A 17,079-nucleotide genomic window follows, 5' to 3' on the forward strand; every position below is an offset into this window, starting at 1 on the left:
CTCATTCTGCAGAGCCGCTCGGGGCTTTCCCTTGGGTTGTGCTGGCGCTCGGTGATTGGTTGCCCTTCAGTTTGCTCCGGTGCGCTGCTCGGGGCTCTCCGTTGGGTTGTGCTGGCGCTCGGTGATTGGTTGCCCTGCGGTTTCTTCCGGCGCGCTGGCGAGAGGGCCGTCCCCTTCCTAACATTCCAACTTCTTATTGGTGATAATGGGCGAGGGATCTGATCTGGCTGCTTCCAGCAGATATAAGGGAGGCGCCATAGTATGTGGGGTCTGAGGTTGGAATGCGGAAATAGGGCTGGACCGCCGTCTGATGAAATGCCACCTGGGAAACTTCATGAATTCGTTTCCCTACGAAACGGAGAAAACAAGGTAAGAGCATAAGTATTATACAGACAGCAACTAGTGGGGTGACTATGGGGAGGAGCCGAGTTAAGAAGGGTGATTGCCACCAGGAGGTTAGGGGGTCTGAGGATCCTGGGCGGGCGGATAGAGTTTTTTGGATTTCCTTTAGGGGTTCTATATTGGTTTCAACTAAGCCTGATTTATTGAGGTAGTTAGTAGCAACATTCTTCCCTCAGGAACAGGCATGTTCCCCCTTTTTCTGCTGTTAGGAGATCTGTCTCGTCGGTTTTGTAGAGTGACCTGTGCTAGGGAGTTGATCGGCCTTTGTAAGGCAGATAGGGCGGTTGCTGAGGCTTCTATTGCGATTTGGAGCCTGACAGGTCCCTGGAGGAGGTAATGGAGTGTGCAAGGGAGCCGGTCCCAACCCCGGCGGCCAAGAGGGACGTGGCTAGGGATAGTCCGACCATTAGTGGGAGGAAAACGGCTCGTTTTTGGAGACGGAATTCGAGGACTTGATGGAGTTCTTCCTGTCCGTATAGGGTGAGTTGGGGGATAACGGTGACTGGGAGACAGATAAAAGCATTTTTGGGCATTTGTTTATAAGCTGTGCCATTAACACCAATACAATCCCCCTGGGGGAGGGTCGTGGCTAGGCATAGGCAGGGGGGAGGGGCAAGGTGGGGAGGCATGAGAGGAGTAGCATATTGGGTGAGACGTGTTGCTTTGAGGGGTCTCAGTGAGGATGGGAATGTGTAGGGAGATTTGACTTCTGGGGTGGTTGATGGAGTTAGTGGTGTTGGGAAAGGGGGTGGGTAATGGGACGGCTATTACTGGATCCCGCTGAAGGGATGCACAAAGAAAGCAGTGTGACAGGTTGGTTAAGCCTGAGTGGTTAAGCAGGATCGCTCCTTGTCTGATTAATGTAAGCCATGAGAAGGGGTGTTGTGCAGGGGGTGTCTGTAGTTGTGTGTTGAGGTGGTCTTCTTGGTCCGTGGTTACTTGGGTAAGATCTTTAAGGTTGGAGAGGGAAGGAGACATAGAGGGCTCATAGGTCCGACAGATAGTTAAAGAGGAGATGGGGTTAGAGAAATGGCCGTTCTGATACAGTTTGCCCTTTATTCCGGTTCGCCAGCGGGGATCCCATGGATCAGGGACAGTAAGGGTAAAGTTGCCGTTTTTTTTTTTTTTTTTTTTTTTAATTTTTTTTTTTCAACGTTTATTCATTTTTGGGACAGAGAGAGACAGAGCATGAACGGGGGAGGGGCAGAGAGAGAGGGAGACACAGAATCGGAAACAGGCTCCAGGCTCTGAGCCATCAGCCCAGAGCCCGACGCGGGGCTCGAACTCCCGGACCGCGAGATCGTGACCTGGCTGAAGTCGGACGCTTAACCGACTGCGCCACCCAGGCGCCCCAAGTTGCCGTTTTTTAAGCAGAAGCGGCCCGTCCTTGGTCCTGTGAAGCAGTATAGGTTGAGCCAGTGTATGTTACAATAGTGATAGGGGCATCCTCCATATTGGTTGGGGGAGGTTTGGGAGCATATTTTGTCGGTTTGGTCATATAAAAAGCAAATGGCGGGAGTAATCCGCGTAGAGGCTTGGAGGGTGTTGAAAGAGGGGAATTTAAAGGTGACTTGATTTTGGCACCCAACAATGGGGCAAGGGGTAGAGGGTATGATAGAGGTGTGTCCATTAAAAGTTTCGGATAGGTAAAAAACCCACCTATAGGAGGGTTGTGAGGGCATAAGGGGGATGATGTTAACAAGGAGTAACAAGGGAAGTACCATGATCTATAAGTATGGTTAGTAAAAAGGTAAAGAAGGAGATTTCGATGGGGGAGAAATTGGAGAGAGTTCTCTGAAGCCAACAGTCGGAGACCCAGGAGAGAAATAAGGGGAGGGTGATGGGGTCGGATGAGTGGGAGAGTTGTAGCTCGTGTAATATTGTGAGTGTGAAGGTGGAAAACCGAGGGGAAGGGTCCGTCATGAAGGGGCCTGTCGGGTTAGTTTGAGGGTGAGGGGGCCTGTTGGTTGGGAGGTCCCCTACTCTTCTGGTATAGGGGGTAAAGGGGGGGCCCGTTTGAGGTCGGAGGTGTGAACCCATAGGGTGTGGCCCAGTAACTTAGCAGCCATGGGGGTTGTGAGTATGACTGTGTAGGGACTCTCCCACCGGGGAGCAAGGGTTGCTTTTTGTCTTACTCGAAGGAGCACTGAGTCTCCTGGGTTTACAGATAGTGAGGGAGAGGAGAGATCGATGGGAGCCGGTAGAGTGAGGTCAGCGTACTGTCGAATCAGGTGTTGGAGCAGGCTGAGGTAAGGGAGATAGGCAGCCAAAGGCGGAGGATCTTTTGGTAGGGGTTGGGGTAACAGGAAGGGTCGCCCGTATAGGAGTTCAAATGGGCTGAGGCCTGTGGGTCCTCGGGGAGCGGCTCGGTGTCAGGTGAGTGCTATAGGTAGGAGTTGAGGCCAAGAAAGCCGAGTTTCTATGGAGAGTTTAGTGAGATGGTCTTTTATGAGGCCACTGACCCTTTCAACCTTACCCGAGGACTGGGGGTGCTATGGTATGTGGAGTTTCCAAGTAAAACCCAAAGCTTTGGAGGCCTGTTGGGTGACTGCTGAGATGAAAGCGGGCCTGTTGTCAGACCGTATCCTTCTCGGTAGACCAAAGCGGGGAATGATGTCCTTGAGTAGGATCTCAGCCACTGTGGAGGCCCCTTCAGATGAGGTGGGGAAGGCTTCTTTCTTTCCACCCTGTAAAGGTGTCAATTATAGTAAGGAGATACGGTAATTTTTTGTGTTTTGGCATGTGAGTGAAATCTATTTGCCAGTCTTCGCCCGGGAGATGGCCCCGCAGCTGAGGAGTGGGGCCTGGGTGCCTCATCCTCCCTTGGGAACTGACTGCGGTGCATGTGGTGCATTGTGGGTGTGTTTTGGCGACCAGTTGTCGTAGGTGGGGATGGTACATAATGGGCTCAAGGAAGCGGAAGGTGGCCTCCGGCCCAGTGTGTAGGGTTTTGTGGATTTTGTTGGTAGGGAAGGGACTAGGCTATTTGGGAGGGCCAGCCGGGGGCCCAGCATGATCCAGCCTGTGTTGGCGTGGGCATCGGGATGGGCCATGTATTGTTTTTGTTCATCTGGGGTACAATCGCGAGTTGTATCTTCGGTGAGGATGCCCATAGGAACTGGGTCGAGAGAGCTGTTTGTCTGGCAGTGTGATTTCCTACAGCTGTCTCTGTGGTTAGGGGTTGGTGGCCCTTGCAGTGGACAATGGCCACTTCCTGTGGGAGTTTGAGGGCCTCAAGGAGTTTCGCTATGAGTGGCCCGTTGATGATGGGGGTACCCTTAGTTGTGAGGAATCCTCTTTCTTCCCCTAAGTGGGAGTGTGTATGTGCAATAAGGAAAGCATATTTTGAGTCTGTGTATATTGTGACCCTTTTGTTCCTGGACAATTGGAGAGCCCTCATGAGGGCTGTGAGTTCAGCCTTCTGGGATGTGGTTCCTGTGGGTAGTGTCTGGGTCTCTAGAGTTTGGTTTAATGTAACTACAGCGTACGCTGCTCGTCGGTGGCCCTTTCAGTCAACTAGTGAGCTGCCGTCTACAAACAGAGTGAGATCAGGGGAAGTGAGGGGAAGGTCCTTTAAGTTAGATGGAGGTTTGGAGAGAATATAACTTCAGTGCAGGAGTGGAAGGGTGGCTGTGAAGTGTCTTTGGGGTTGAATTGTGGAAGTGGCCTGGCAGGATTGAGTCTGGGGGAGAGTTGGAGAGATATTTCAGGATTTGCAATAAAGAGCAGATGGAACAATTGTATGCGTGATGGGGACAGGTGTGCCAGGGCCTTATGTGTAAGGAGATCAGATAGACGGTGCGATGAAAGTACCGTTAGGGGGCAGTGTAGGGTGAGTTTGAGTGCGTCTTGGGTTAGAGTGGCTGCTGCTGCAAGTGCCCTAAGGAAGGGTTGCCACCCCCTGATCGTAGGGTCCAGTTGTTTAGAAAGGTAGGCGACAGCTTGTAACTTAGGTCCACACGGTTGGGTTAGGAGACCTATTGCAATTCCAGCCCTCTCATCTGTGTATAAGAGGAAAGGCTTTGAAACATTAGGGAGGGAAAGGACCGGTTGAGTGGCTAGAGATGTGACCAGGCGTTGGAAGGCCCTTGCGACTGCTCCCGGGCTGGAGAGTGGGCCTTGGGGGGTTTCTTTGGCTGCTTTGTATAGGGGAGCTGCGGGTATAGCAAAGTTAGGGATCCAGTGTCGGAAGAAGCCTACTAGACCCAGGAAGGAGAGGATTTCGTCTGCATTGGTAGGTGAGGACAGGGTCTAGAGGGCTTGGAGGTGATCTTGGGTTAGGGCCTTGGTAGTAGGTGTGAGTGAGACTCCCAGGAACGTGACTGCATTAGTACAGATTTGGGCTTTGTGTGGGGAGATTCGATACCCCAGATTAGCCAGGAAATTTAGGATTTGGACTGTATCTTGTTTGGTGTGGTCGAAAGAGGTTCCACATAATAGAAGGTCATCTATGTACTGTAGTAGAGTACAGTGACTGGAGAGTGGGGCTTTGAGGAGATCCCTGGCCAAGGCCTGCCCAAAGAGATGGGGACTATCATGAAATCCTTGGGGAAGTACCGTCCATGTGAGTTGGCAGGCCAGAGAAGTGACTGGATCTTGCCATGTGAAGGCGAAGAGGAATTGGGACTCAGGATGTAAGGGAATGGTGAAAACGGCATCTTTGAGATCAAGCACTGTAAAATGGGTCGTGGATGGGGGGATTTGGGAGAGGAGGGTATATGGGTTGGGCACTACTGGATGGATGGCAATTACAGCTTCATTGATTCTTTGGAGGTCTCGAACTAGTCTATATGAGCCATTTGGCTTTTTTACAGGCAAGATTGGGGTGTTGCAGGGGGAATGACATAGGATTAGGAGGCCCTCCTTGAGTAGGCGATCGATGATGGGCTTCAGGCCTAGTCGGTGGGTGTGGGAGATTGAGTATTGGGGTCTAGACGGGAATTGTGATGGATTTTTGAGTCTAATGAGGACAGGTTGGTGATGGGTGGCGATTGTTGGGGTGGGTGTATCCCATACGATTGGGTCTATTGGGAGGTCCAGGTGTGGGTTAAGGCTGTGGTCTGTGTCATCCGTGATAACAGCCAGTAGGAGATGAGTTGGGGAGGGAGAGGAGCAAATAGCTGGTAAATGTATAGAGGCTCCTAATTTACTGAGGATGTCTTGGCCCAAAGGGGGAAGGGGCAGGAGGGGATGACTAGGAAGGAGTGGGAGAAGTGGAGGCCATCCAGGCAGCAGGTGAATACCGGTGTGCGTGGGGGAATGGAGGGGGTGCCATTTATGCCCATGACAGAAACGGAGGACGGCGTGGTGGGGCCGGAATAGCTCGGCAGGACAGAATAGGAAAGGAGATGGATTACCCGCTACCTGGAGTTTTACCCAGAGTGGATCACCAGAGTTACGGAGTCTGGGCCTCGTCAGTCGTCATCCTCCATCTCCAGGAGTTGGAAGGCAGAGTCCAATCCCAATCCGGGTGAAGCCTCGCCACGTGGAGGCGTTGCGAGTCTCTCGTCCCTTGGGTTAGGACAATCGGATTTCCAGTGGCCCATTTGCTGGCACAGTGGGCATGGGCTGGTAGGCTTTTTGGGATGGGGACACTGATGAAACCAATGGCCTTCTTGGCCACACTTAAAACAAGGCCCCAGAGGGGGCCGTGGTCCAGACTTTACTGCGGCTGGCCTCAGGGCAGCTACCAAGGCTTGAGTTTGTAATTGTACCCTTTGTTGGAGACGGACCTGTCGCTGTTGTTCTTGAGCTTCCTCTCGGCCATTAAAAACTTTAAAAGCCATCTTTACCAGGTCGGCCATAGGGGTTTGAGGGCCGTCCTCGGCCCTTTTTAGTTTTCTTTGAATATCAGGGGCTGATTGGGAAATAAAATAGTGGCCAATACTGTGGCCCCGGCGGGGGTGGTAGGGTCTAGTCTGGTATATTGGGTAAGTGCCTCTGTGAGCCGGCTAAGGAAGGCTGCGGGGTTTTCGTGGGGGTCTTGTATTATTTCTTGAAGTTTGTTAAAATTTACCAATTTGTTTGAGGTTGCCCTCATGCCTGCTAGTAGGCCCTGGATCATCTGGTCCCGGCGCTGGTGACCATTGCCTGCATGTTGGTAGTTCCAAGTGGGATCAGCCGCCGGGACAGCAACGGCTCCTAAGGGCATAGTGGGGTCGGTCATGTGGGTTTGGTCTGCATGCTCTCTGGCTGCGGCCTGGATGCACTCCCTCTCCTCAGGGGTGAGGGTAGAGGTGAGGATCACATGAATGTCATTGTGAGACTGTGGGCTTGGGCCAGGTATTGGAATTCCTTAATGTATTGGGTGGAGTCAGCCAAGAATGACCCTAGCCGCTTTTCAATGGCGGAGAAGTCTTGGGGGGAGAAAGGGACGTGAACCCGAACCAGGCCTTCAGGCCCTGCCACCTCACGGAGAGGTAAGATGGCCACTGGGGTCTGTTCGCTGGGAGGGGCCTGAGGACGAGTTCAGGATGATATGGGAGGCGAGGGCGGGACGGCTGGGGGTTGGGAGTACCGAGGGGAGTGAGGGCCGGTGGGCAGCGTGGCTAGATCCTCTGACGAGTTGGAGAACGGGGAAGTTGGTGAGGTGGGGTCCTCGGGGGGTTGTGGGCCGGCAAGGAGCACGCATGCAGAGGGGCAGGAGGAACATAGGTGAGGGCGAGACCTGAGGTCCCAAAAGGCCATAGCATAGGGTATTTCTCCCCATCTTCCCAGCCGATGGCAGAAATTGTCCAGATTGGTTAAGATTTGGTATTGTAAAGACCCCTCAGGTGGCCATTGAGGATCATTATCTAATTGGTACTGAGGCCAGACTACAGTGCAAAGGCGGACGAGTCCTTTACCAAGGAGTTCGCCTTGTAAGCCTAGGAGCCGGAAGTTTTTTAACAGACATTGGAGGGGGGTAAGAGATCGAGGCAGTTTAGACTCGTTACTCCCCATTGGCGTGGCAAGGCGAGGCGTCCCTCGCATTGCGATAAGGGGCCTTTCGGCGTGCGGAGGAGAGGAGACTGACTTGCGAGACGTCTCTCGTGGGTGTCAGCCGTAGTTGGAAGGGGGGAAGGAGGGGTCTGTCCTACTTACCGGCTCCTGTAGGCTCTTGAGAGTAGGGTGGTTGGCATCTGGCTTGGCGAGGAGCGGGGAGTTCAGCTGAGGGAGGCGAGCTACCACCTCCCTCCCGGGTTTAGGCACCAAATGTTAGTGTCAGGCATTGTGCGGGGTAAAGATAGGAGTTAGAGTCAAAAAGAATTTTTGCAGTTTAAGGCTTTATTGGGAACTAAGGTTCCGGGCGAGGTTCCGTGACTCAAGGAGGGAGTCAGGAAAGTCGCAGCGCCTGGGTGTGGTGGGGTAGGGTTTTTAAGCTGTAGCAGTTCCGGGTTCAGGCTCGGGTGGGTCTTTCTCTCGTGCCATGTTGTGCTGTTGCTGGGTAATTGGTTGACCTTCAGTTCTTCTGGAGAGCCGCTGGGGGCTTTCCCTTGGGTTGTGCTGGCGCTCGGTGATTGGTTGCCCTGCGGTTTCTTCCGGCTCGCTGGCGAGAGGGCCGTCCCCTTCCTAACACTAAGCACCTGGGGACTGATATTCCGCACACAGTAGCAGTGAGTGGCTGGGGAACTAGCAGGTTCCTGTGGTGTGACCTTTGGTCTTTCGTCCTTGGGGCCTTCCTTGGTTCCTGACTATTTGCCAGTCTAATTCCCCAGCCTCACATCTTCCCAGGAGCCCCCAAGATCCTGCTCATAAACTGATTTCCTTAGATGGACAGACTGATGCATTATCAATGGTTTGCAAGGCAGAGTCATGGCTGAAATACACTTCCATTTGTTTTTTTAAGTTTTATTTATTTAACTAATTCCTGCACCCAAAGAGGACTCAAACTCATGACCTCAATCAAGAGTCACATGTTCTTTGGGCACCTGGGTGGCTCAGTCAGCTCAGTGGTTAAGCATGTGATTTTGGTTCAGGTCGTGATCTCACAGTTTGTGAGGTTGAGCCCTGCTGCGGGTGAGCACAAGTCCCACTTTGGGTAAAACACAAGCCATGAGTGAGCTCCTCTCCTCTCTCTCTCTCTCTCTCTCTCTCTGCCCCTCATTCACTTGTGTTTTCTCTCAAACCAAAAAAAAGAGTCACATACTGTTCAGACTGAGCCAGCCAGGCATCCCTATGCTTCCATTTTTATTCTTCAAAACCATTTTTGTTTCTATTGGTCTGGTTTAGTTTGGACCTGTTAGTCGCTCCTCCTTCTTCTGCCAGAAGAAACTCACTTGCTTCTCAGTTTCCTTTCACTTACTTCCCTCCCACACAAAGCTCTACGTCTTGCCACCCCATTGGGTTAGACATGCAGCCTACACTAAAAGAAATGATCCCATTCTCCTAGACGCAGATTGCTCTGACTCCAGAGGGGCCACTACCCCTTTTCTGTGACTGAGGTAGGTGGGCACAGAGAGAAGATATTTTGTTTTCAGAGAACAGAAGCACTAAGAATCATATTAGCCTGTTTTGCTAGTGGCTATCACTATAGCGAAGTAGAAAGAACCTGATAGAAAATTGCATCAAATCAGAGGACTACACACACACACACACACACACACAGAGAGAGAGAGAGAGAGAGACAGAGACAGAGAGAAGAAGTCAGAAGAGAGAAGCATTAACGTGACTTCCTTTGTACCACTTGTTCACCTGCTCCAGAAATACCACCTTTGTAAACACTTAGTACATTTTCTTTTGCTTGAAGGAGTCTAGTTTAGGTTTATTTCACTTGCAGTGAGAGAAATCTTCCTTTTCTCCACATCTTGAAGCCAGCTGATGAGAGAGAAGAAAATTATCTCGTAATTAATTTGTACTAAGTTGTAAATTACTCATGGCTTAATATTTCATTTACTCACCCAAGTTTAATTCAGATTTTTGAAGGTACACTGAAAAGTTGATACCCTCTTCCCATAACACTCTGTAGTATTTGCTTTTTTGTTCTTTTCCTCTTCTTTTATTAACAGCGTTAATTTTTTTTATTTTTCGTTTTTTAAATGTTTACTTAGAGAACAAGCAGGGGAGAGGCAGAGAGAGAGAGAGAGAGAGAGAGAGAGAGAGAGAGAGAGAATCCCAAGCAGGATCCATGCTGTCAGCGTGGAATTCGATGTGGGGCTTGATCCCACAAACCTTGAGATCATGACCTGAGCTGAAAGCAAGCGCCAGACACTTAACTGGCTGAGTCACCCCGGTGCCCCTATTAACAGGGTTCATTTTTTTTTTTTTTAATTTTTTTTTTCAACGTTTATTTATTTTTGGGACAGAGAGAGACAGAGCATGAATGGGGGAGGGGCAGAGAGAGAGGGAGACACAGAATCGGAAACAGGCTCCAGGCTCTGAGCCATCAGCCCAGAGCCCGACGCGGGGCTCGAACTCACGAACCGCGAGATCGTGACCTGGCTGAAGTCGGACGCTTAACCGACTGCGCCACCCAGGCGCCCCCAGGGTTCATTTTTTAAGAGCAGTTTTAGGTTTATAGAAAATCAAGCAGAAAGTACATATTTCCCCCTGTATCCCTTCTCTGTTCCCTCAACAATTTGCCCTGTTATTAACATCTTGCATTAGTGAGGTACATTTATCACAATTGATGAACCAATAGTAATAATTATTAATATAAATCCATAGTTTACATTATGGTTCACTCTTCATGACATTATGCATTCTACGGGTTTTGACAAATGCATAATGTTGTGTATCCGTCATTACAGTTCCACACAGAATATTTTCACAGCCCTCAAAATTCCCTGTGCTCCACCTGTTCATTCCTCTCCCCCCCCCCCCCAAACCCCTGGTAACCACTGATAATGTTTGCTGTCTCCATTGTTTGCCTTTTCTAGAACGTCCATATAGTTGAAAGCATACAGTATGTAGTCTTTTCAGATTGGCTTCTTTCACTTAGTAATATGCATTAAAATTTCCTCTGATTTCTCATGGTCGAATAGCTCATTTCCTTTTATTGCTAAATAAAATACCATTGTCTGGATGTACCACGGTTTGTTTATCCATTCACCTACAGGAGGACATCTCGGTTACTTCCAATAATGAATAGAGCTGCTATAGATTGTATGACCTCTTTCTCCGATGGCCAGCCTGTCCTATTTTGAAAGTTGCTTTTCATGTTTCAAGAGCTACTGAGATGTCACTGGACTGACAACCTTCAAGCTCTCCAAGATAGTATAAATCATACCACACTCTCTTCCTAGCATCCTTCCTATAGGTTTCTATAATAGCACCATCCCATTATTGGGTGGTTCCTTGGTCTCTGTATTCTTTGTCATGGTGAACTCTTTCAGGATGTCTTACTCTCTGCTGAGTTACCTAAACTCTTTTTATCTACATTTCCTTGTCTGTAAAATAAAGATGAGAGAGTTGCAAGAATTAAATAGATTAAGTAAATACATTTAGAATATATATGTATATTTAGAATATAGAGTTTATGTATATATTTAGGATATATTTTATATATATATTAGAATACATATATTTAGAAATAGTACCTGACACACAGTATACACTGTATACATTTTAGCTATTATTCTTTTTAGTTATTTATTTACTGAAAGAGACATTTCTTTCATTTATTTAGTTTTTTTAATGTTTATTTATTTTTGAGAGGGAACGAGAAAGAGGGAGCACTTGGGGGAGGAGCAGAGAGAGAGAGGTTTACAGAGAATCCCAAGCAGGCTCCGTGATGTCAGTACAGAGCCTGATACGGGGCTCAAATTCATGAAACATGAGAGCATGACCTGAGCCAAAATCAAGAGTCAGATGCCCAGCTGACTGAGCCCCAGGCACCCTAGAAAGTGACTTTTTTTTTTAAGTTTATTTATTTTTTGAGAGAGAGCACAAGTGGGAGAGTGGGCAGAAAGAGAGGGAGAGAGAGAATCCCAAGCAGGCTCTGCGCTGTCAGCAGGGAGCCCCATGTGGGACTGAATCCCAAGACAGCAAGATCATGACCTGGCCTAAACCAAGAAGCTTAGCCAACTGAGCCATCCAGGCTCCCAACTATTATTCCTTTTATTATTAATACTAATCTGTGTGTATATAGCAATCAGAATATATATACCATGTAATAAATTTTTGAATCAATAGTTTCCTCATGGCATTGATTGATAATGTGACTGAACAGGACTTACAATTTAAAATGATACGATAACTGTGTCAGAATCTTACCATCTATGCTGGTGGGGCTTCCCCACCACATTGCTCACCATGTTCATGGCCTTGGAGACTCCAGGCTAGGCTGCGTCTGTGGTGAGGGCCTGACAGGCAATGGCCAGCTGACCAGGCCCGGAATTGTTGAAAGAACCTGGGGCTTTCAACAAACGATCCAGAAACTTTATATCTGGTGCTTCTGACTTGATTCTTCTCTCAGGAACTGACAGAAACTCAAATAAAATAAACCCAAAAGGCTCTGGGGAGAAAACTAGAACATTAATTCCTTAATTTTCCATAAAATCTATGATTGTCTCTAGAAAACTCGATACCATAGTCCTGCCTCAGTCTGTGGGCTTAAAAATATCTCCCCCAGTTTGCATACACCCGGTGCCATTTGAACATGAGAATACAAAACACATCAGTGCTTCCTTCATATCCTCTTCCTGTTTCAGCAAGGAATGATTAAAGTTGAGCTGATGTCAATGTGTGCTGGGCACCCTGGGACCCAAGTCTCAAAGTGAAACATATCCGAGTTCATATAATCCAACCAGCTTCCAGCTTGTTTCTGCAGTGGAGGTAGGTCCATCTGCTTCCAGGGGTTGTTGTGGGAATAAACAGAGAATGTATTTCAAACATCTAGCAGAGAGCCTGCCCCAAGTTCACTTTCTTGTCCACCTGGTTGCAAGCTCAGGGAGAGCCCAATTCCTGCTAAGTGCCCACACCCTACTCCATGGGGATTTCTACCTGAACCTCTCTTGGCTAACTAGCCTTAAGGCTTAGACATAACCAGCTTTTCAAAAGTTGAGTCAAAGATTAAAATTTTTTTTTAAAAGTTAAATCTCTTTGGGCCACAACAGCACTTGAGACTTAATTACTTTATAAATGAGCTTTGATGTCTCAGTTGTGACAGGGTTTCCACCCTCCCTCCTACCCACAGTTCAGTTGACTATGCCTAATTATCTTATCTTGCTAAGTCATTAAATATGCATTTGCTACAGTCATTTCCCTTCTCTCCTCCCTCCCCCCCCCCACCCTCTCTGGAGATTTTATCCTAATTACTGATTTGCTTTCCTTCATGAGAGTATGATTAGTTGGTGAATCTTTTGTTCGCTAACGTGTCTATGTGGCGGGGTGGTCTCGTGGCTCCTTCTGTGCCGATGCTAGTCGAGTCCTTCTTCCCTTTTCTCTCCAAAGAAGAGAACTGGTAGAAAGAGAAGTCCAAAGTATACAGTTGGTCTAAACGAGCAATTTTTGGACTGGGTAAACCATTGGTGTCTTAGGCAGGGTTCCTCTATAAGCTAAGACTGAGACAAAATCTGCTGGGCAGGTAGTTTGCCTGTTGGCGGGACATGTAAACCCAGGGACAAGAGTAAGACACCAAGGTGAGGATAAAAGGATGGAGTGAGAGGTAATGCACGGGCATGTTGCCAAGTTCACCACTGTTCTCGTGCACAGGCGTTCCAACCTACTGAGCCTGGGTCTATGTTTCTTCATTCACTTAAACCTTTCCTGCGCGCTCTCTCCATAGTAACTTCATGTGCTGCACACAGGCACATTTCTCCACCACCTTGCAAGAATTATTAATCCTGTCCTTCTGCTTTTTTTCCTGCAGTAAATTACGGGGACCAGGGCTGGGATGCCATTGATAATATCTATCTTGCAAGACCCATATCAGACATGAGGTTGACAAGTGAGAAACCAGGACCCCCAGAGAGTGCTAGGGTGCCAAAAATAGCATATAATCTTGAGAACTTTCGAAGCCTTTCCAGGTCCTTCCCCAACCTCCACGTACATTGCAGATCATACATAAAGCGTTCCTGGGCTCAACAGGACGAGGCAGATTTGGGACCAATCCCCTGCCTTCTCATTGGCTGCCCTTCCAGTAATAAAGCTTTCTCTGCTTCAAACTTGATGTTTCAGAGATTTGCTTACTGTGCATCGGACACACGAATCTGATTTCAGGGTTTGGCAACACTGTGGCATTTTTGAGGATCTTGCCAACACAGGACTCTGAATGTCCTCCCCGGGGAAGTAGGAGACAGCGTGCATCCGTTGACTCTGGTTCCCTATCAGCCATAGGACTTGGCTCCCGGGTTGCACCTTGGGGTAGGAGGTGTATGGCAATAGAAACCTCAGGCATGTCCTGCTGCAGAGCCAGAAAAGCCCAGAGCGGGAAGCAACAGGTAGATGGTGTAATCCAGGCACTGCACTGTCAGAAGTAGCAGCCTGAAGCTGGTAGACACCTGAGTAGGAGCCGAGGGGACCAGCGCATTAGAGATCAAATTGGCATGTGAACCATCAGCCCTTTTAATTCTCCTTCCGATCTAATTTCACACAGGATACAGCCCTTTCTCAAACCCTATGTCTGGTGCTACTCATTTTGAACTAAAGGCTAGAAGGAACATCAAAAGTGATTCTCAGTGACACTCTTGGGGCATCAATTATTTCAAATAACATTGTGAAATTCTCCAAAATCATTTGAACCTGCATGCGACCATACCACAGAACACATTTAAGAGGAGTGTTGAGTTGGGGAAGGAGGCATGGAGTCAAGTCAAGCAGCAGTGAGATGTCCCCACTCCCCAAAGCATTAGGAGTTTGCTTAAAGCACCTTGACACTGTCCAGTGGAAGCTCGTGGCTGGTTGGAAAGCTTCTGCCGCGGATTCTGAATCCCCTTTAGAGTTAGGAGCAGGATGATTTCAAACCTGAGATGATGGAGGCACAGAGAGAATGCTGCCTTACAAACCAGAAAGTCCTGGGGGAAATAGTTTCTTCTGACAATGAAGGAGACCGTTGTCTGCTTCTGAAGTGGCTTGCTTGTGATTCAGAGCATTTTTATATTTCTTCAGCATAACAAAAGTAATTTAGTCTAAATTTAAATGTGCACGATTCCAGAGGGCAGGGAGTTGATTTATATACTTATCACATTGTGGCTAATCATGTATTTGAAGAACAAGAGGAAATTACACTAAAGCGGGCAAATATGTAAAGGCCAGAGTGTCTTCAGAAATCAATTACTAGACTCTGGTTAAAAGTCACACGCATGATAACTGACAGGAGAGGTTTACATTCAGATCTGTAGAGAAAACATGACCTTCACCTTCTAAGTTAATGAAAGAACACTTTGCGTTGCCCTGAGGAAAAACAACAATCCTCTAGCTCACAGAAAAGTGAGCTATTTAACTATATAAACTATAGACACGTGCTTGTAGTTTTCATCAGCTGCAATTTCTCATTCTGAGGATGTTTTCAGGAAGAGAGCCTGACCTTAGGATGCGATAGTAGGATATTTGCCTTAGAAGAGTCAGCCTGTAACCCTTAAAAATCTTGCAAGTACGTTACAATTTCTGGAGGAGAACAGATGCTATGGTATTTGTCTTTGCTATTTCTGCTCTGAGACCATGGGAATTTGAGCAAAGTCGATATCCCAGATGACACTGTGGAGAAAGAGAAAGGCAGAAGGGAGACCCAGCGAGAGAATGATTCAGTGAAGCAGGTGTGTATGGTGGAGGCAGAATGTTGGAGGTGCGACAGAAAGTAGAAAGGAACATTTGTAAGATTAGTCATCTTTATATAGTATGGGGAGTAAAGACAGAAGACAATGTGTCCAGAGAGAGATAGACAAGGTCAAGGCCTTAAGAAACAAAGGCTATTTAGAAGTTTATTTTAGAAGCTGCACGCAAGATAATGATAAGGGGGTTATGCTAAAGGCATGTCTGTATGAATGAGGGATTTAGCAATAAGCTATAGATACGTTTGGCTATAACTCAAAAAAATGATTAAGGATAAGAAAAGAAAGTTATGACTTTCCTCTCCTGCTTCAATAATAATTGAGAAGATTCACATTTGCTGTTCTGGAATGAAGACATGGCAAAAAGTTCAGACTGAGCTTGGTAATAACAGGAAAAGTAAGATTGGGGTGTGTGTGAGAGAGAGAGAGAGACAGAAAGAGAGAGAGAGAGACGCTGTAGGAGGCTTCCACTTAAAACCATCCTGCCAGAATGTTTATATATGTGATCAATTTCTTTAAATTCTTATCAAGAGGATTAAAAAGATAAATTTTAAAAATACACAATGCTTTATAATTGACTTGGGAACATCAGATGCAGATCATATAGAAGACAAATTTTAGTCAAGGAACACAAGAGAAACTTGGAGAGGTTATCAGCTTCCAGTAAGCCAATAAAATGATAAATGAATAGAAAGACCATAAACTTTCTCTTAAATACCAAGAAAAGCTGAGGCACACACAATTTATGACAGTCTCATTGTGAAGATTGTTATAATGTAATCAGAGACCCTAACCACATTAGATGTTTCAGTATTTTAAAGTATAGAAACAACAAAAAACAGCAAGGAGGATTCAGTACATTTGATTTACCACCTGCTTGAAGCATGGGTACAGATTATTAACAGGTATGATAAAGAGTAATATTTACTGAGTATTGTTCAGGCACACAGTAATGTTGGATGCTTTATCTCATGTAAGTCTTCTGACAATGCAAGGAAGTCAGACATTGTTATTTTCATTCTACAGAGGAGAAAACAGATTTAAAAGGGTTGGGAAATGTATCATATTCAGTTTCATTCACCCCATGTTCATAGTACCTAGTCTAATGCTTGGCAAATAAAGATATTTAGTAACTATGTACTGAACAAATGAATGATGCTTAAATGAATGAATGAACAGAGTAATGATGCCTACATTCATAGCTTGGACTGCCTAATGTCAAATCTTTAAAACCTCTTCTCTATTGCTTGTAACTAACAGGACTGTGACACACAGTTTGAAATGAGAGTTTCATAATATTAATACTTAAAGCAGCCACCAAGACAAATAAGTTACATCCTTTCTTGGACACTTGGATGACTAATCCAATGGGATATCTACCAAACCAATCCTAACACCTATGGAGAAAATGGGTGTTTAGCCCCTCCTTCATTTTCCAAACCAAAAATTAGTGCCTACATTCAAGATAGGCTTAAAAAACGACTAGGGGGGAAGCATAATAACAAAGTGCCTGCAAAACCCCATCCTTCCAAATAAATTAAACCCCAAAGTATTCAACAATCAGGGAGTCATCACAGTCTTTTTTAAAAGCGGTGGCGAGGCGGGGAGAAAAAGAAACAGTGCTTATAGGAGGCAGGAGTGAGGACCCTTCAGAAAAATTTCAAAATATGAACTGAGAAAGAACAAAATCAGAATTGGTGCAACATAGGTGATGTATGCCATGCTCACCACAGCAACGAGAAGTCCTGTCCCACGTTCACTTACGTATCTTCTTCAGTTAAGCAGTCAAACTGTCTCCACTTGGTGCACCATGATCGCACGATAATTTTATGAGGAGCCGAACACGGTATATGCATGCAAAGTGGAGGTGGAGTCAAACACGCTTGGCAGGAGACTTCACCGCTGCTCCTTGCTGGTGTCCTCTGTCCGTGATCCCCCAGGAGACAGACATCCAGCCTGGAACTCGGCACTAAGAGAAATCGCACAT

General features: G+C 47.1%; 1 long non-coding RNA gene across 2 annotated transcripts in view; it reads left to right on the forward strand.

Moving 5' to 3' along the window:
* Positions 1-223: 223 nt before the first annotated feature.
* Positions 224-17,079, forward strand: part of LOC123576417 — a 42,019-nt gene continuing 25,163 nt past the window's right edge. For both annotated transcript variants that reach the window (XR_006701374.1, XR_006701377.1), the window contains exons 1-2: positions 224-369; positions 12,033-12,156. This is a non-coding gene — a long non-coding RNA (uncharacterized LOC123576417). The remainder of the gene's footprint in view (positions 370-12,032; positions 12,157-17,079) is intronic.

Source organism: Leopardus geoffroyi, chromosome D2 (genome assembly GCF_018350155.1).
Source record: "Leopardus geoffroyi isolate Oge1 chromosome D2, O.geoffroyi_Oge1_pat1.0, whole genome shotgun sequence".
In the NCBI taxonomy this organism is placed as follows: domain Eukaryota; kingdom Metazoa; phylum Chordata; class Mammalia; order Carnivora; family Felidae; genus Leopardus; species Leopardus geoffroyi.